At 39.6% G+C, this 20,389-nt stretch overlaps 1 long non-coding RNA gene across 2 annotated transcripts in view; it reads left to right on the top strand.

Moving 5' to 3' along the window:
* LOC309847113 overlaps nucleotides 1-20,389 on the top strand; it is a 154,855-nt gene that overhangs the window by 64,489 nt on the left and 69,977 nt on the right. The window contains exon 6 of one of the 2 annotated variants that reach the window (XR_014302325.1): nucleotides 17,625-17,729. The exons of the other annotated variant lie outside the window; for it this stretch is intronic. This is a non-coding gene — a long non-coding RNA (uncharacterized lncRNA). The remainder of the gene's footprint in view (nucleotides 1-17,624; nucleotides 17,730-20,389) is intronic. 2 annotated transcript variants of the gene reach the window in all.

Below are 20,389 nucleotides of genomic sequence, written 5' to 3'. Positions count from 1 at the left end.
CAAGGATTTTCCTGAAGATGCAGTTTCCCCGTGCCTTTGATGGCTCTACAGGCCTCTCAGCAATCTGCTGGCAACTAATTTGATTTTCAGCTCTGGTCTTCCCTGCTGGTTCCTGACTCTGGGCCATTTGACCTCTCTTGCCAGCCAGCATTATTAGCTGTCTTCCCTGTCTCTCCACAGTGCATGTAGAAACCCCTATCTCTGTCCCTGCCTCTCAGGGGCTGAGGAGGTCCCAGAGACAGTCAGGGGCAGGCCTTCTGTGACCAACGACAGTATTCCAGCTCTTGCCCTGGAGTGGCCACCCCTCATGCTGACCTGAGGATGGCCGATTAAATTACCTCACTGTCTCAGACAAAAGTGAGGTCAAAGCACGCTGATTTTTGGCTTGATCCTCAATCTCTTTCTTTAAAAACTGTTTTATGTGCACTGTGTAACACACAGTGCTACATTAGTTTCAGGGTACAGTACAGTGATTCAGCAACTCTGCATGTGATGCTGTGCTCACAGGGGTAGCTACTGTCTGTCACCAGGCCCACTGTTACAGTATTACTGACTGTGCTTGCTATGCTGTGCTTTTTATCCACAGGGACTTTCGTCCTTCATAACTGAAGCCGTAGCTCCTACTCCCCATCACCCGTTTTTGCCCATCCCTCATGACTCCTCCTGCTGGCAGTACCCCGTTCTCTGTATTTCTGTGCGACTCTCATTCTAACATGGCTCCTGCCTTGGCTGGAAGGGAGGGCATGGCACATGTTTGCTGTTCTTTCTTCCTCTCGCAAACTCCCCAGGGCTGCACTGCCCGGCTTTATGCTCTTTTTCCTGACTCATGGCAGCTCTCTCCTTTCATCTTCTTCTCTTTTACAGAGCAGTGATAGTGAAATTTCATATTGGCAGACAGAGAGAAGATCGAAAGCGCCTTGGCTTAATATTGCCAGATGTTCTTTCTCTGTCAGCTAGGGCAGTGAATCATTTGCGCTGGGTCTCTGCTCCAGTTTTCTCCATGCAGTGCATTCTCACTGGTATTTGCCCTGAGTTTTCTGACTTAGGCATCAGAATTAAACATTTCGCTAAAGTGGAGGAAAAGCCTTTCTAAAACTTTCTGTATAGTTAAATTGATGAATTCAATAATTTAAAGAGTCCCTTGGTTGCTTGGTTTTTTGGTCATAGTAATAAAAAAAAAGCTGTAGTTAAGTTTCTCAGAAATTGAAATATTCATACACCAAACCATTTCCGATACAATTGTAATGGATACTTATAAGCCCATAGAATATGATCAGAAGTCTAAGAGGTCAAAAAAGCAATTTTAGATCATTAATATTAATGACCTCTTTAGTCATTCAGTTTCCTTTAAAATCTCATCAGTATGTAGTTTACTTTCATTTCCTACTGATAGCCCATTTCTAACATTTGACAGCTTACCAGTGTTTTTAGCAGTCTCTTCGGAAGTGCTGTGCGGTTGACAGACTCCTTGCTCAGAGTGTCATCCATGGACCGGCTGGCAGACCTGCCATTGCCTGGAACTTGTTAGAAATGCAGAATCTCAGGCACATCCCAGACCTCCTGAATCTGAATTTGAAATTTAATAAGGTCCCCAGGTGATTTCTACACACATTAAAGTCTGAGAAGCATTGGTCATCAACATTGGTGAAAACCCTCTAAAGAGACACCATCATTCACTCAGCATGTGTTAATAAACTGTTTATGGCAAATAATAAAATGGAATGGAATCAAGCTATCGCTCTGCACTCTGGTTCTTGCAATATTATTTTTTCAAATCCATGCCACTTCCTTCCCCCAATTAAAATAGAGACAGCTGTTCCCTTGGTGCACCTGGGTTATGCCTGGTCCGGGTTCACTTAGGCCTCTGCATCAGTCAGGCCAGCTGAGAGCAGCTGTGGCCTTGCTTCAAGTCAGCAGTTTTCAGACCACCTGTTACAACAAGCAACCTCAGAACACTCCCAGCAATCTTGTCTCCAATCCTTTCCTCCCCCGTCCCCCAGTAACAGCCCATAGTCATTGAAAGCAACATAAATTACTTGTCAAAAGTAAATCTCTATGAAGACATGCAGCTGTGTTGTATGGAAGGGACCTAATTGTACTGAGTGGTTCCCTTCCTCCCCATCAGTTAAAACCACAGGAGAGAGCAGTGGGACGATGGGTTATAAAACTCCCTGCAATCCCACCAGGAGAGGCCTCTACAGCCAAAGCAAAATGAACATCTAAACAAAGATTCTGCTAATGTAGGCCAAGCCCAGAACTGTCAGGATAATTGAGGATAAGATTTCCTTTGTTCTCCCTTCCCACTCCCTGCTATTTTCTCCTGTCTTCAAACCTCCATTTAGCCTTATCCTCAGCAATTGCCCTACCTTCTTGGCATTCCAAGAATACCTCTCTGCATCTACCTCTTCCTGTGTACACCCACCCCTTCCTACTCAATAGTCTTTCATGACTTGGTTAACTCAGTAGCTACACTGGTTTAGAGTCATTCCTGTAGCTCAGTTTTTTCATGAAAGGGGACCAGAGCCAGTAAACGGGCACACTCATTAACATGGAGCAGAGGTTTAGGGAGGCAAAAGGGCAGGACAATGAGGGCTGGTGATAGATGTAAGCTTTTAGACTTTACTAGAAAGGCCCCGAATGCTTGGGTGGTTCAGTTGGTTGAGCACTGACTCTTGGTTTTGGCTCAGGTCATGATCTCAGGGGTGTGAGATGCAGCCCCACCTTGGGTTCCATGCTGGGTGTGCAGCCTGCTTAGGAGTCTTTCCTCCTCCCCTTCCTCTGCCCCTCTCCCTCTACTCTCTCTGTGTCTTAAAAAAAAAAAAAAAAAAAAAAAAAGGAAGGCCCAACATTGATTATAAATAAAGATAACAATAGCTGCATTTGAAGACCCATGTCATGCTCAGTTACTTATTACAGAGCTTTGAGGCTCTATCATTATTATTATCATCAGCATCATCAGTGCTTTAGGAAACTAAGAGATTAAAAAGAATTCCACAGTTAGTCAAGTATGGCATCAGATTCACACCCAGGTTTGACTCCCAAGTCACTGCTCTTGTACAGTGGACTACTTCCCTTGTGGGTGTCTTAGCAGATGGGCATAGTTTGAACACAGACATGTCAGCAACAAGATGATTCATGGAACTGCAGCCAGGTAGCCATATGGTGGGCATTAGGAAAGTCTGGTTGGAAGTAATAGAACATCTGCTATGGGCCTAGTGTTCATGGGCAGGATTTGAACGCTCAAAGTATTGGCAAAAATTGAGTAGGGTCTAGCCTTAGAGGGCTCCTGGCAGTTATCAGTTGCAGGCCCTCCATCCAAGTAGAAGTACTCATCTGGAGTATTAACCCGGGGACCGAGTCCTATTAGCCCCTTCCTAAGAAGAGCTAGGGACAAGGGCAGTGTGGGAACAACAAAGAAATGGGAAAAACGGATTTCATTTTCACTGGATATATGGACCTGAGAATTACGGAATTTGCTCTAATGGTTATAGAACTGATCCCAGACCAGGGTGTTATGGAATCTGAAGGTGGAAGGTTCCCAGACCAAGAGGGAACTTTCTGGAGTTTCCTTCTGTCATAGTAGGAATTTAAGTGGAAGTTACAAAGAGCCACTCAAGTATAAAAAGGATCCTTTAAATCAGGACTCAGTGGAGCAGAATGTTGTATAAAGACTTTATGTGTCTTATCTCTAAGACTTTCAAAAACATTTCCTTGCTTACTAGGCATTTAATGACTTCGGTTATACTTCTTCACTCTTACTGTGACCCCAAAGCCCTTCTGATGTGCTTCCAATCTAGCTCCTTGGCCTCCCCTTTATCTAGTTCTCTTTCATTCAATGTTGTCTGACAGGGTTGCTCAAGGGAGGTGCTGGGTTTTTGGGTAGGAGAATTCTTTCTGGAGTAGGACCACTTTGAATAGTGGTAGATATTAGCACCCTTGGCCCCTGTTCATGAAATAGCAGCAACACCTCCAGGCTGTCATGTGACAATCAAAAGTACCTCTCCACTTTTCTCATATGCCAGTAGAGACTTGCTCAACTCGCTCTGTGGGTTTTTGGTATTCCATCACTTTAACATGCCAAGTTATTCCTATGTCAGGGCTGTTACATTTTCTTTGGATCTTCTTCCCATGATGTTTGGTAGTACTTCTTATTTTTCATTCTCCATATCACTTTCTCCAAGAGCATGTCCCAGCTTCCATCGGAGCATTTGTCTTGATCTGAAATTACTTTCCTTTTCTTGCTTCTTTCTCTTTCTATTTTCATCTCCTGTCACTAGACTGACATCTTTATGAGAAGAGGAACTTGTTCTTCATATTCATCCCCGTATGTTGGCCCTTTCAGGAACTGTAGATAGTAGGTCCTCAAGTATTTTTTTGAGTTTTATAAATTAAAAAAATTGAATTTTGAGTATTATGAAGGGACAGATGAACACTTTCTGAGATTTTCTGTAAGAAGATACCTTTTTAAAAAGTTTATTTATTTATTTTTGAGTAATTCTACACCCAGCATGGGGCTGAATCACAACCTTGAGATTAAGAGCTGCATGCTCTTCCAACTGAGCGAGCCAGGTGTCCCCTATATAAAAGATTTCCGCATTGCATAGAAACCTGGATTCCCTATCAACTTTAAGGTTCTGCTGCATTCTTTTTTGGTAGCTTCTGGAGTGTTTGAAGAAGAAATTCTCCTTGGCTAGCCTCTAATGTCCTATTTACATTTATTTACCTGAAGATAAATGTGACTATATAATAATTAACAACATAATTAAGTCCCTCGTTTGGAAAAGACATTTTAATGATAAAAGAGATCTTTACCTCATCAAGACAAAACTGCAGGACATGGATTCATAAATATGACATCCAAATATTGAATATATCCTAGTCTTTCCAGGATGATTAAGAATATAATGGAATCACTGGAAAGTCCTAAGCATCTTGACATCAAATAAAATTAAAAACAAAACAAAACAAACCAAAACAAACAAAACCTGTAAGAAGTCATTCACTCCAATTTTTTTGTTGTATATCCCCTGGCATTCTGATGGGCACTGGGGGAATGGCAATTTTGAGGTATCATTTCATCCAGTTGCCAGTGAAATCAAGGATGGTCCCATAGGAGGCTTATTTGGTTCAAAAGCATTTCTCTTCTCCTACAACTCAGGCTTAGAGGGAACTGAAGTTAGGTTGACCCAGGAATATCATTGTTTCCAGGCACTAAACAGCCTTTTTGTAACCCAGGCCCCAGGGGTTCTATGAGGGTTGGTAGTTCTAGTCTTCTGAGAAGAGCATGGCTGAGGTTGCTTTATGTTTAGTCTGTGAATGTTTTCAGTTCATACACACATATTCTTCCTGGGTCAAATGACAGCTGGTTTTAGAAATCAAACACTTCACAGACCTCAAACTCATAATACTACTGTGTTAGTCCTTCCTCATACTTTTAGTTCCACTTCTGCCCTTCCCTCCTTTGCCCTCTGTTCCTAGGGTGTCGACCCTTGGAAATGACCTTTCCCAGATCTCTTGCCAACTAGTTTCAGTTACGTTAGGCCAATGTGAGGCACTGGAGCAAACTGGAGAACAGAAGGAGGGAGCCACTGCAGGTTTTCCCTTCTCCCTGCATCAGGGTCCAGTACTGGCTGTGTCTCCTCTATAGACAGCTTTTGCTAGGTGACCTCTACCCTGAGCTCCTGTAACAGTATCTGTGAGGGTAAATGTAACATGTCGGCTCTGGTACCCACTTGTTAGGTCACACACTAGATGTGGCTGTGAAGGTGTTTGTGGATGTAATGAACATGTACCATCAGTTGACTTGACGTAAAGCAGATTGTCCTTCATAATGTGAGTGGGCTACATCCAGTCAGTTGAAGGCCTTAAGAGCAAAGAATGAGATTTCTCTAAGAAGCGGTTCTGCCTCCAGGCTACAACATCAAATCTTAACCTGAATTTCTAGGCTGCCAGCCAGCCCTATAAATTTCCAACTTGCCAGCCCTAATGGTCCCATGAGCTAGTTTCTTACAATCTCTCTCTTTTTTTCCTTCTTTCCTCTCTCCCTTCCTTCTAGGTTCTGTTTCTATGTAGAACCCTGGCTAATACACTGCTTCTTCCCTTCCTTAAGAGTCATAGTGGCTTTCTAGAATTAATTGGTAATTCTAGAATTGTCGCACTGTCCCCTGCAAGCTCGTTAGTGCTTTCAGCTCCTTTGTGAAGCTGTTCCCTGCATTCAGTTTTCTCTTTTGAACTACAGTGTGGCTGTTGTTTTCCTAACTGAACTCAACTTTATCCCAAGGAAGCTTATCAAGTCATTCAAAACCTAAAGTGCCCTTCTCTGAGGACAGATAGCCCTGTTCCTTTAGCACCTAAATAAAAATGGATACCACTCAAAATCTTAGAAAAAAGAGGAGACCATACTACTATGTCATTCTTTGCTATTGCTTAGTGAAAAAATAACACTTGGGGAAGAAAAATTATTGTTGAGTGAGGTAGCCCTTTGGTTGACCATGTCACTGAAGGAGCGAGTGACTTTGGGTATGAAAGTCAGTGAGGGTGGGGAGAGGGAAGATAGGTGAGTGAGGCTGTGACTGAGTGTGAGACAGGGAGTGTGGAATGGGGTAGGTGGGGCTCAGTGTGAGGGAGTGGCACTGGTTGTGTATGAGTCAGTAGGTCTTAGCATGGGAACTTGTGTGTAGTGGGACTTGGTAGTATGTGTATATTTGTACTGTGTGTGTATGTGTGGGACTGTAAGTGAGTGTGGGTGAGCACGTGTGTGAATGGGGTTGGGTATTTCCATACCTGGGTAGAGGGACTAGGTGTGAGTGTATGAGTATACTTGTGCTAAGGTCTGAAGTGTGTGTGTCACCCCTACCCTGAAATTTGTATGTTGAAACTTAACCCTCAATGTGATGGTGGGTTCTTTAAAAGATGCTTAATCTCTCATGAGTGGATTAGTGTTCCTGTAAAAGAGACTCTAGAGAGCTCTCTCACCATTCTGCCATGTGAGGATATAGCAAAAGACACCTTTTATAAACCAGGAAGTGGGCACCCGGTCTGTTGGCATCTTGATCTTGGACTTCCAGTTTCCGAAACTGTAAGAAGTAAATGTTTATTGTTATTAATTCACTGAATTTATGTAGCCTGGACAGACAAAGATAGCTCATGTATTATGGGGAACATCTGCATGAGTGCTGCAATTGAGCAAGTGTGAATGTGTGTAGAGGAGAGAGACTCTGTTCATGAGGTTGGGTGAGTGTGAGAGCAAATGACTTGAGAGTGAGTAGGATGCAGTGGAACTAGGTGTGAGTGGGACTGTGTAAGACTATGTATGAGTGTGACTGCATGGGGCTATATGAAACTGCACATGACTAGGTGTGAGTGAGACTAAGTGGGACTAGGTGTGCATAGAACTAGGTGTGACTAGGTGTGAATTGGAACATTTTGTGACAGGGTATGGCTGGGTCTGTGAATATGAAGAGTATCAATGGCAGTGAGTATGAATGTGGTTCCATCCTGAGTGTGCAGGATGGCAAGTGTGTGAGGGAGAGGGACCATGCATGAGTGAGTGACTGTGTGACTGAGTGAGCTGACTAGCCTGGGTGTGAGTGTGGGGGGCTGAGTGAGACTGCGCAAGACTGAATGGAAGTCAATGGGCTGACTAGTTGTGAGTGTGATGGAGTATGAGTAGGGTGCTGTGGCCTTGAGCAGGAATGTGAATGCATGGGGCTGGTTGCGGATGATTGTATGAATAAGCATGAGTAGGGCTGAGTGATTGTAGATGACAGGACCGGATGTGAGTGAGTTAGTGTGTAAAAGCAAGGGCCTGGGAGGGGCTGCTTATGAGGGTGAGTGAGCATGTGCCCCTTGGTGTGTTGAATGGGCCCGAGTGTGTCGGTCCACATGCTGATATCGCTGGGAGTCAGACAAGGAAGTGGACCGAAATCAAGTAGGCATTTGGGGATTAGGGGACACGATGGAGTTAGAATCCAAAAGAAGGAAATCACTAACTTGGCAGGAACAAAGAGAGCATAATTATCGTAGAATAACTCAAGGAAATAAATAATTTTAAAAAATCACAAGAACAGTAGGGCCAGGTGAGAGAATAAGGTCAGCCTCTATCCACCAGCATCAGCACTCGCACCCCATTGGATAGAAACCAAGCAAACACCTGGGCAGTAGACCTGATGTGCCAGCTATAGGGAGAAACCTACTTAGGTGCTTCTTGATAGAGCATGAACGAATTGCAGGCTGTGGATCACTTCAGTGTTCATAGATGAGATCAGGAAGATGGTTGCAGCCCAGGGAGGAGGGAGACGAAGTCCTGACCAAAGAATTAAATTGTTTAGTTAATTGAGCTTTTTATTCTATCCCTTTTCACTTCCAGCATCCATAAAAACTTAAGAAGCTTCATTCAACACAGGATCCCAACACACACCAAAGAGGTTTGATGAGGCACGCTGGTCTTGGCAGCATTGCCTTTCCTCCCAGCTCTGGGCAGTGTGACTCCCATTATGTTCTGTGCCTCTCCTGCCCTGTTCTCTTTTTTTCAGGTTCATTTCTGTTACAGAACTAATTTCTTACAGTTAAAAGAGATTATTGCTTTCATTTAAGTAAACAAATAAATTGAAAGTCTGGGCCACAGCCACATGTCAGGATTGTTTGCAGTAAGTTATATAATAAGTTATTTATAGAGAAGGTGTGTCTTTCATATATAATAGCCAAAATACTGATATGGCCACTAGATAACATTTCTGTTGCAACCAAGGAGTATAATATATGATAATTTCTAGTTGATAAATCAAGGGTTTGTTAGTTAAGTTTTATGGACATACAGACTGAGGTCCAGGGACTCCCTGAAATTCTATGCATCAATATAAAGATGCATTTTACTGGATGCAGCGTCCATAGCATGCACTAAAGTCTCTGATGGAGACTATTGATCCCTAAGGTTATAAACTGCTGTTTTAGAGATTACCACTGTTTAGACACTGAGTTTCATTGTGGGAATTCTGTCTTTGTGATTTCACTAAAGCCTTTCCTGTTGCTTTGACTAGTGATGGTTCTGTCTGAGCCTTAGCCTTCAGTGGGTTGCTGTTATTAGAAACATTTGCAATCCTTAAAGTCAATATTAAAGGTAGGCAAAAGAAGAGGGAATTTGCTATCTATTTCCACTGAAAGCAATATAAATAAATTCAGTTTGTCTGTATATATAATAATTTTTGTTTTACCAGTTTCCATGGCAACCACTTCTTTAAAATATTCTACCCTTTTAACACTTAGGTTTATTAATTTGATCACCTTATTCTCAGGTATTGTCATACCATAATTTTGTTCATTTTACATAATATTCTTTCAAAAATGAGAAAAAACCTCTTCCTTTGACAATTTCTTTTTATCTGTCTTGTGATGAGCAAGAAGGAGTTGCATCTAATTTTTCTAGGACATATAGGTTAGGTACAGATTTTGTGGGGCCTGAAGCTTGTAACATCTTTAGGCCCCTCTTTAAGAAAAATAGTAAGTTTTATGAATACAGCAACGCTAGGGATTTTCTCTGGGCCTTGGGCAAATGAGAGGTCCTAAAGTTTAGGCTTAATTAGCATCATTGCATGTGTATACATGTACATGGGGAACAGATCTGACTTTTTAATGTTTAGCTTTTAATAGATTAACTTTTTAATGTTGCGGTCAGGGATTAATTTTGGTTATTTTGCCTTAATTTGAAAATAAGTCTGCTCTTAAGAAGAACTACCTAGTTAAATCATTTATTCAATGTTAGCTTGAGGGATTTATACAAATTTAGACTATACCCGAATCTGCAAGAGTTCAGGTACTGCAATAATCTAATACAATAGATAGCAAAGGGGAGAACTGATTCGTTTGTAAGAGAAGAAAACTGACTTGTTCTTTTGAGATGCTCAGAGAAGTGTCCTGGTTTAGGGGGGGGAAAAACAACAACACAGAAAAGAAGCTCTGTTTTAAAAGGCAGATTTTTGCTTTAAGATGAGGGTTGCTTCATACTAATTGGCTCTGAATAAATTAGTAAGGAGAAGCCAGTGTTCTCTTAGAACGACCAGTGGGACTAGTTTTGCAAAAATCTTGAAGGGGATGAGAAAATGAGAGAGACTGGAAGGAGTTAACGTGGAAAGAAATATTTTATACAAATAACATTGGTATGAGTATACAAACACAATATCTGAATGTGCTATTAATTTCATTTTATAATTAATTGGTAGGTTTCTAACAATTCTAAGTTTATTGAAGAAATAATTTCATTGCCCCAAAAGAATGCTTGTCTGGCTTTGGGAAGCAACAGGCTTAGGAGAAAAACTTCTAAAGAAATTCTTACTATAAGGTCAAGGTCGAAACATTGCATTTCTTCTTCTGCTTCATTGCATAATGTAAAGATGTCTGGAAAGGAGCCAATCAATTAAAAATATACCTAGAGGGAATTGTTCAGGGAGAAGGCTTGTGGCAGTAGCAGCCCGTGAAAACCTTCCTTTCTCTTTCTGTCTTCCCAAGTGAAGAATAAATCCTGATTAGCCCTTTATTAAAGAAGGGTACTCATTTGCCAATGAAATGTAGAACTTGCATCTCCTGTACAGTATGGTATCCAGTTATCCTTATAGAAAATAGTTTTATTTTTCTGTTACATACTTTAAAAAGATAGGACGTTTCCTTGGGTGCGATTATTCCATTTAGAGTGATATACTATAGTGATACAGTATTCTGCGATAACCCCATTTAGAGTGATATAGTTTCTGCTTTGATTAGGACATCTGAGTAGATAAATAAAGTAAGATGTTAGTATGGTAACATAGAAACAATACTTAAAGGATGCTCCCCACCCAGGATTCATAAAACTTGAAAATATATCATCCGTTTCTCATTAATGCACATACATAAGTGAGTGTGCATCCTCCTTGTGGGAGGATGTGAGTCCACTCAGGATAGCATGTGTTGTAATCACTAACAGAATTCTCCCATGTGTCTGTCTCTTCACCTTTAGGGTGCATGGTTGGATTGAATTTCCTCATTCCATGGTCCTTTTATATTTAGGTTTGGACCACGTGACTAGTTTGAGCTAAATATTTATGAGCAAAGATGACATTTGTTATTCTGGCTGATTGCAAGGATTTTTGCTCTGTGATGTTTGAAATGTGGCTGTCCTGTGAGTCTGTGTTTCTGAATGGCTAAGAAGAGCAGAACACTTGGTTAAGCTGGTATGGATATGTAATAGAAGAAATAAATCTTTTCTCTTTAAGTCATTGAAAACATTGTTATCACAGCATACCTGAGCCTACTCAGACTTCTGTAAGTATTATTAGGGCAGATTTGGGGATAATTTACCAGAAGTGTAATTCTGATGACTTAGGTTGGAGAAAAATCTTATTTGGTATTTGGAGCTGCCATCTCTAGATATAAAGGTCAGTTGTTTCAATTTTTACAGATTGCACTTTGTTTTTTGACTAGGAATCCAAAGAGTTTGCTGTACTGTAAAAATTTTAGGACATTAAGCGGCATACCTCACTTAGAAAATTCCATATTTTGCCTCTAGAGTTGTTCATGGACTGTTTTCAGTAGTAGAAACCAGTTCTCACTGCCTAGGATATCCCATTAAGTAATGCTAGTTTTTTTCTTAGCAAAGTTGAAGCTTCAACTAAACATAACCTTGATTTATAATATATATTAATATGATGCAAAAATTGATAGATTTTTTTGGGGGGGGTTATGCCATTAAACACATTTTATTGATGTAGAATTTTACAGCCACAAGTATGATCGAGTGTTGGGGGATGCCTAAAAATGCTGAGTTTGTTGGCAGAGTCTAGATGACTCTTAATTTCCAACAGAATGTCACTTTTTTGAGGCAGGAGCCAAATGTTGTATTGTTTTAGCTGAGCTTCTTAAGAGGTTAGCCTATAATTTCTTTCTCTGCTTTCTGACATTTTTACTTACTGTTGTAAAGTTTTAGTCACCATCTCCACACTAAGCCTGCTCTGGAAAAGGTCTCTAATTTGCTCCAAATTACCAAGATCTTTTGACACATTTCAGACTCATTATTTTGATCTCTTTGCAGCTTTTGATACGGACCTGTCGTTTCCTTCTTAAAACTCTGCTCCTTTGTTCCTTGATGCCACTCTAACTTGGAGTTTCTATTTGTCTCTGTGTTAAAGCTCAGTCTTGGGCACAAGAACTATACTGAAAATATTCGCCTGCTGCTGCTTTGATTAGGATCCTCTATGGGACTCCTACATTTAACAAATCAAGCAGAATTCATGATCTCCTCCTCCCCAAGTGTCTCCACCTTAAAGTCTGTTCTTTCTTTTTAATTTCCATTCTTGATGAATGCAACTTCCATCTGTTGAGCCATTAAACCAGAAACATGGGAGTCATTATTGATCCTTCATGTATAAGTGTTAAATCCTTTTGTTTCCATTGCCTAAATATCTCTGGAATTTATCTCTGGTAAATTTATTTTTGGTAAAGCTACCATATTTCTTTTTATCTCCCCCCTCGTCAATTGATATAGCAGCTTCCTAACCAGTTCACTTCCCCCTTGTCTTAGTTTTCTGATTTATCATCCACAGGGCAGTCATAATGATCATTCCAAAGACAAATCAAAACATTTCACTCCTTTCAGCAAAACCCATCAGGGGTTCTCTATTGATTTAGAATTATATTACAGATTCCTTTGTATGGCACATAGTGCCCCTTAGAAAGATGAGCTTCCTCCATTTTTGTTTACTGTTTGTCTCCTTTATGTACACTCTGCAACTTTGGAATTCTTTAGGTCTCCAAAAATCTATATTTTCTTTTGTCTTTTAATGAGGTCGTTCCATCTGTTTATAATAAGATAATCAACTGTTCCAGTGTGTCCAGAATTTACCTAGATTTAGCCCTAAAGTCTCTGCCTGGCAGTCCCTCATCCCCAGGCAAGTAGGGGTGGTTTATCACTGTTGCTCAGAATACTGCTTTCCCTTCAGTTTTCCTCATTAGGTCTTCAAGAGTGCTTACATTGACTTCTTCTAAAATCCTGTTCCAACTCAATTTTTCCTTTGGGCTGAAATGTATCTGTATATCCTCCAAGGGATTACCATATACTACTTTAATCTGGTCCTGCTACATTTTGTGCTCTCTGAAGAGAGACAACTTTGTTTTGTTCATCTCTGCATCTCTATCTCAGACATGTCTAGCGCATTGTTTAGCACATGCTAGGACACTGATAAAGATTTCTTGTACTGTATTAGAAGAAAACTCAGGGCATCTATCTTAATGCTGTACCTAGCAAATATCATAAATACTTTGCTGATTATATTAGTTGAGTGTTTCTGTTGCTTTCAGTTTGAAATAAATGTGTTACTTTTCCTTATCTAATTAACTACCATTCTGTAACTCAAAAGTAGTGATAATTTTTCTTGTTCTTTTAGTAGATCTACCATCATATAATTAACACTCATTTGAACATCTCTCCTATTTCTTCTGTACCAAAAGATTTAGAGATGTTTGGAATACTTCAGTGTATTTTCAAAAAAGGATTTCTTAGAGCACCTAATTATGACCACAAGTGTACCAGGTGCTGTGAAATGCTAGGTATAAACCAAGGAAATTTGACTTCTGTTTTCCAGAAGTTTACAATCCAGATGAGATGTAAGCATGTAGAATTAAAAGACAGAGTATCTTCTTAAGAATTTTATTTGGCACATGAATCTGAGAACTAGAGATCAAAATTATGGATAGACAGTCTGTTGTCCTGAGGATCTCTTCCTTTAACATACGAAATGTGCAGCTGCTAGAGATGGAAAGAGTGGGGGATTAGGAAAAACCTCTAGCCTACCTCCTATATTTCTCCTTTACTGTTATGCAACTACCACACTGACCACACTTCTAGTCCTAAAATATGTGGGGTTTTCCCCCACCTAGCAATTTTCTACAACACCATCAGGGTGCCCTACAATTTAACTCAATTCTGACAGTATCTACCTGGGGATGGCATCATATCCCACAGGTTAAGGTCTCAGTCCCACAAGACTGTTTCTACCCCACTTCAGATGCCAAGTACAAGTTCAGGTTGTCACCTGTGCTTCTGACTCATAGGCTATAAGCCAGAGGTTCCCACCACTTCCTTTCCCAAGTTTGATTAATTTGCTAGAATAGGTCTGGGAAGGTCCCAAGCACAGGAACTTCTGTCCTTGTGCAGTTGGGGAGTAACTTCCTGGTACATTGACGTGTTCACTAACTGGAAAACTCTCTGAACCTCATACTATTGGAATTCTTTTAAAAAAGATTTTAAAAAGATTTTATTTACTTATTTTAGAGAGCGAGAGTGTGTGAGCACATGCATGCGCACGCACACACATGTGCATGCAAGCAGCGGGAGGATTAGACGGGAAGGCAGAGGGATAAGCAGATTTCTCGCTGAGCACACACCCCAGTGCAGGGCGCCGGGCTCCATCTCATGACCCTGAGATCATGACCTGAGCCCAAACCAACAACTGGATGCTTAACTGACTGAGCCACCTAGGTGCCCTACTATTGGGATTTTTATGGAGGCTTCATCATGTAGGCTCATCAGTTATTAACTCCATTACCAGCACCTCTTCCCTCCTAGAGAATGAGGGGTTGCGGGTAAAAATTCTAAGCTTCTAGTCATGGTGAGGTTTTTCCAGTGATCCAGAAGCCATCCACAGTGCTCAGAACCAAAGACATTTGCATCACCCAGGAAATTAAATTCTTTTATGAGCCCCATGTCAGAAACTGTAGTCAAAGACCAAATATTAGAAACAAGGTTGTTCCCAGTATTCCTGTCACAGGAAATTGCTAGGGTTTTAGGAGTGCTGTGGCAGGAGGGAGAGGCAGAGACTGTAGTATGCATTTTTTATAATCTCACAGGTGTTTAACTTCTTAGTTACCAAGCACAACCAAAAAGGGCATACTATTTGAAACACAAAACAGAATCTTTCTCTTTTCCTTTCATTGATTTGTTTTAAACTTTAGCTATCCTATTTTTAATTTTAAAGAGTTTCTTGTCTCCCATTGTTCCTTTTCGATGGCACTCTGTTCTTTGTTAATAATATAAACTCATTTCTCAGAAAATGTTAATGATAGGTTTTAAAAAACACTTTATACTATCCTGCATTTTCTTTGTTTCCTCTAGTCATACTTTGCTCTGTTTATTTTTCCTGTTAGAGGATTTGCTCAAGGCTGGTGTTACTTGGATGTTTATTTATATTAAGAGTGAGGCAATAGAAAGTTGATTGAAAGCCTTGGGTCAGAGAGGCTTATCTGCTGGTGCCTTATTCTGAGAGCTCTCAGCCTTTTCTTTAGGAGCCTTAAAATTTGTGGTATCTTCTCTTTGGGACTATTGGATTTTTGGGGTGGGGTGGGGTAGAGGAATCCTTTGATATACTGCCCTGGGTGGGGATTTAAGCCCAGTTTGTGGTAGTCTAGAAGAAGAGGGCTGGGATTACTTTTCACTGTGAAATTTCACTTCTATGTGTTGTTTGCTCCATGTCTTCACCTCCTACCTCTTCAGGTTTGATTTCTCCAGAGAATAAGCCTCTTATCTTTTAGGGAGGGTGGAAGGGGTGATGGTGGTGGTGGAGATAACCACCAGGTGGGGAGGGGTGGCTGGGAAGGGCCCATGGATCTAACCTCTTTATAAACTTTTCTTTGAATTTGCCCTTTCTAGTTACTATAAATGCAGTAGTGTGTGTCATTGGCACTGCCCCCTCTGCAGAACACAGCCTATGGATGAACTGGAAACTAGCCTTCTTTAGGAATTCTGGAAAAAAATTACATAGCTGAATTACCTAATCACTACAAAAAGAATTCTGTGTGGGAATCTCTTTTTTCTAGTTTTCAGAAGGTTAGTTTCATGTAAAATAAAGACACAACAATAAATGCCTTAGCATTTGTCAAAGACCAAGTTTCTACTTGATGTTTTTGTTTGTTTATTTGCTGTCAGATGTTGCTAAGACTTAGGGTTTAAAAAATTTTTTTTCCATGTAGATAAAAAAAAAAAAAAAAAACCCTTTCAATCTTCACGTTTTGTTGATTCTCATTCCTAGTTTTCTTACTTTCAGTTGCCTGCACCCTGGTCAAACCACCCTCATTGCTCACTGTTCTGATGAAAATGGCAAATACCTTCTACACTTGCACTTCAGCCTTTCTTGACTTACTCCAACCTGTTCCCCACACTGCTGCCATATAATGGCTTAAAATCAGGCATAGGTATAACCCTAGAACAGAGGTTCTTAACCTGAAATCGTCCATTATTGGTGAAATTTAGAAGTCTGTGATCCCTTTGAATTATGTTTGTGATTATTTCAGGGAAGAAGTGTTGGATTTTATCATGTCCTTTATATAAACTCTGATACTCCCAAGTAGATTTAATATGCCAAATAGTAAGGAGAATAGCTGATGATCTCAACACACACACACACACACACACACACACACACAGAGTCTCCATTATTTATCTGCAAACATGGTTGTTAGAAAGCCACACGGCGTCTGTGATTGATTGCTCTTCTTTTCTCTGTGTATAATGGTGGTAAAAGAATGACTGGTAGTTAAGTGTCTGTCAGAGTGTACCACAAATATGGTCATTAGAAAACAGGCTGTTAAAGTAGATCAAGTATAAATATATTTTGCGTATCACAAAAGACTCCTAAATTAAGGAAAGCTGTGGAAGAGCAGATAGGCACTTTTCAATTATATATGACCAATGTGGTATTTTTTGATATCTTACTCAGTAATTGAAAGGTTGGGAAATGCCATACCTGCCTTCGTCATTTGGGGTCACTGCTTTTAATGTAGGCAGTGAGTCTAGAAATCCTACCCACCTCAGAACAATCATGCTTTGACTTTTTCCTATTTGTGCAATTACCAAGATTTCACCTCATTGAACACTTTTATGTTTATGCACATGAATATTTACTGGGAAATAGACCTGGACATTAAAGAAAAAAATCATCCAGCTTCCTTGACTTCGTCAGGTTGTTTGTGGAGAGGCTATTTCGCAAACACGCAAGCTACAAATCAAAGGGATGTGACACCTTTTTATATTATCAGGCAACATGGTGAAGAAAAAAATGAAATGGAGTTTGTGAACTTTATTACTCAGGGTGACAAGTTAATATGTGGGTGATGGTGTGCCGCTCCTAAATGAGATTTGTTGCATCCTTGGAACTGTGTAAAATCTCTAAAGAGAGAGGGAAGTTTCCATGCCATAGACAGTAGCATTGACTCTCCTGTGGAAGTTAGATTGGAAACTTATAAGTTTGCAATCGTTTGCAGGTGATAAAATGTGTGAAGTGGAGAGCAGGAAGAGGCTGTACTTGCATGAAGAATTTTAATGACTGAAAGTTTCTTTTCTTATTAATTTCAACATGGAGGGGCAGTGAGATAAGGAAGTCATCAATCTTGCAGATATCTTTTTCCCTTACAAAAGGCAATGGTTGATTTGGTACAAACATCATAGAGCAGGAAGCCAGAAAATAGAATCAAATCAAACATGATTTTATGGTTGTTATCATTCCTAAGAATATCTGTGCTCCCATAGGCATATGTCTTAGATAGGAGAATAATATTGGAATTCTTGGTCTGTGCACTGATGGGCTGTTGGTCATCTGGAACAGATTTGCCTATTGGATGTGACAGGGCTGCTCAGAGAGGCCTCGCTGTGTCTGCTCTTGGACCTACTCGTGATTCAAGGCTGTGTCTCCTCTTTGCACATAAGACAGGTGAGTTATGTTACTTCTTGAGTAGAAAGGATGGCAGAAGATGAGTTACCTGAAACTATCTGACTCATTATTATCCCCTTCAGTATTGACATAATGTCAGAAGAGGATCACTAAATCAGATAGAACTAAAGCATTTTTTTCAATGTGCCTATTGGGGTCTTGTCTCTCTTGCTGCACTAGACTGTGTAGGTGGAAACCAGACAAACTCAAATGAATTGTCTGATTAAATGGGCAAACTGTTCCTTCTTTTTTTTTTTTTTAAAGATCTTATTTATTTATTAGAGAGAGAGAGATAGCATGTGCATAAGCAGGGGGAGCAGGAGAAGAAAAAGTAGGCTTCCCACTATAATCCAGGGAGCCTGATATGGGACTTGATCCCAGGACCCTGGATCATGACCTGAGCCAAAGGCAGACAGTTAACTGAGACACTCAGGTACCCCTAAACTGTTTTAATTATGACACAAATAAAGGGTGTTTTTCTGTTGTACTCTACATGTATACTTTGGAAGAAATTATTATTGCATATTCACATATATTTTCCAGAGAACACATGGAAGTATTAGAGAACAGTTTTGAAATCCTTGTTAAAATGTGAGATTGAGGATCACGATATTTTCCTTTTTATGGGTATTCACAGTTTAAATAACTTTATATTTTTACTTTTTCATTTCACAAATGTAAAATAATAAATTGTGTTCCCCATTGGGGGTGCTAGAATAGAATAATTGATAGGACACTTGGAGCTGTCCACCTGGCCCAGGTTTCCTACCATTTTTCCAAGATCCCACTAAAATATTTGACCTAAAATAACACAATATTTCCCAGATCAGACCCTCTTTTATTAAATAAAAAAAATACACAGCTATGAGAGAATAGAAAATCCATTTGCAGTGTACTATTCCTTATTAAGTCACTGAGCAAAATGACTGTGAAGAGAGATTCAGTTGAATCCAAGAAAATATTATTTGAGGACCTATTATATGCTGAACTCTGTGAAGGGCATTGGAGAGGAACGTAAACATTATACCATCTACAAATAAAAATAATAAGCAACTCTAACACAATGTGATAAGTGCTATGATAGGGAATTTGGTTGTGTGACTTCAGTGTCCGTGGATTTCTGATTCAGTTAAGTTCATCTGCCCAGGAAAATATTTTTGTAATGAGGAAGTGGCACCAATGTTCACCGCTGAGAACTATTTATTATTTTGTCATTTACTTGGATAATTTTACCAGATATTGCTTTAAAGATGATATTGAGTGAAAATAAAACTATTTTTAATAGAACCATCTTTGGCTTATAAACTGTGATACTCATAATGTTTAGTGAGTACATGGTGCATATGAACCTTCTGCCCATCTGGTCTTTTGTTGAAGAACTAAATAATTATTTTCTGTAGGATCTAATATAGTACTAAAGCCAGGTCCTCACTAGATTAATTTTATCACTCTCTTCCTTGAGCCATTTTTTTTTCCCAAATGAGATTGTTTACTGAGTATTAACTTAATTGTATCATATCACAGGTTCCAGAAAAAGTACTGTGGCTGTGCCTATGATTTGTTCCTTATCCTAAAACTAAAATTTAATTGATTCTTTTTCCTCAGTGACTTTTTGTTTTTTTACCACTTAGCAAAAAGAAGCAGTTGCATGTTCTAGTCCATGAAGTCCCTGAATTTCAGAACTCTGAATGAAGGGCAAGAAAGGAAGAACTAGAAAGTGGGTTTAGTGGAAATATACCTTAACATAATAAAGGCCATGTATGAAAAACTTACAGCTAATATCATACTTTATGCTAAAAAACTGAGTGCTTTTCCTCCAAGATTAGGAGTAAAACAAGGATGTTCACTCTTTCTTTTCTTTCCTTTTCTTTCTTTCTCTCTCTCTTTCTTTCTTTCTAAAGATTTTATTTATTTATTTGAGAGAGAGAAAGAGAAAGAAAGAGAGCATGAACAGGGAGAGGGGGCAGAAAGTGAGGGAGAGACAGAGAATTTAAAGCAGACTCCATGCTGAGTTCATGACCTGAGCCAAAAACAAGTTGGGCACTCACCCGATGGAGCCACCTATGCAGCCCAAGGATGTCCATTCTCATCACTTTTATTCAGCATAGTACTAGAATTCCTTCCCATGGCAATCACACAGGAAAAAGAAATAAAAGGCATTCAGATTGGTAAGGAGGAAGTTAAATTATCTTTGCAAATAACATATTATAGTGAAAACTTTAAAGATTCCACCAAAAAACTATTGGAAGTAATAAATGAGTTCAGTAAAGCTGCATGACACAAAATTAACATATAGAAGTTAGTTGTATTTCTATGTACTAGTAATGAAGTAGCAGAGATAGAAATTAAGAAAACAATTCCACTTATAATTGCACTAAAAAGAATACCTAGGAATTAACTAATGAAGTGAAAGACCTGTAGTCTGAAAGGTGTACAATATTGATGAAAGAAATTGAAGATGACACAAACAAATGGATAGATATTCCATGCTCATGGATTGGAAGAATTAATATTGTTATCATGTCCACACTACCCAAAGCAATCTATAGATTCAGTGCAATTCCAATCAAAATACCAACAGCATTTTTCACATAATTAGAACAAATAATACTAAAATTTGTATAGAATCACAAAAGATCCCAATAGCCAAAGCAATCTTG

The sequence above is a fragment of the Mustela nivalis genome (genome assembly GCF_964662115.1).
Source record: "Mustela nivalis genome assembly, chromosome: 1".
In the NCBI taxonomy this organism is placed as follows: Eukaryota; Metazoa; Chordata; class Mammalia; order Carnivora; family Mustelidae; genus Mustela; species Mustela nivalis.
Note: the sequence above shows the minus strand (reverse complement) of the source record. Positions and strands in the feature narration are given on the sequence as shown.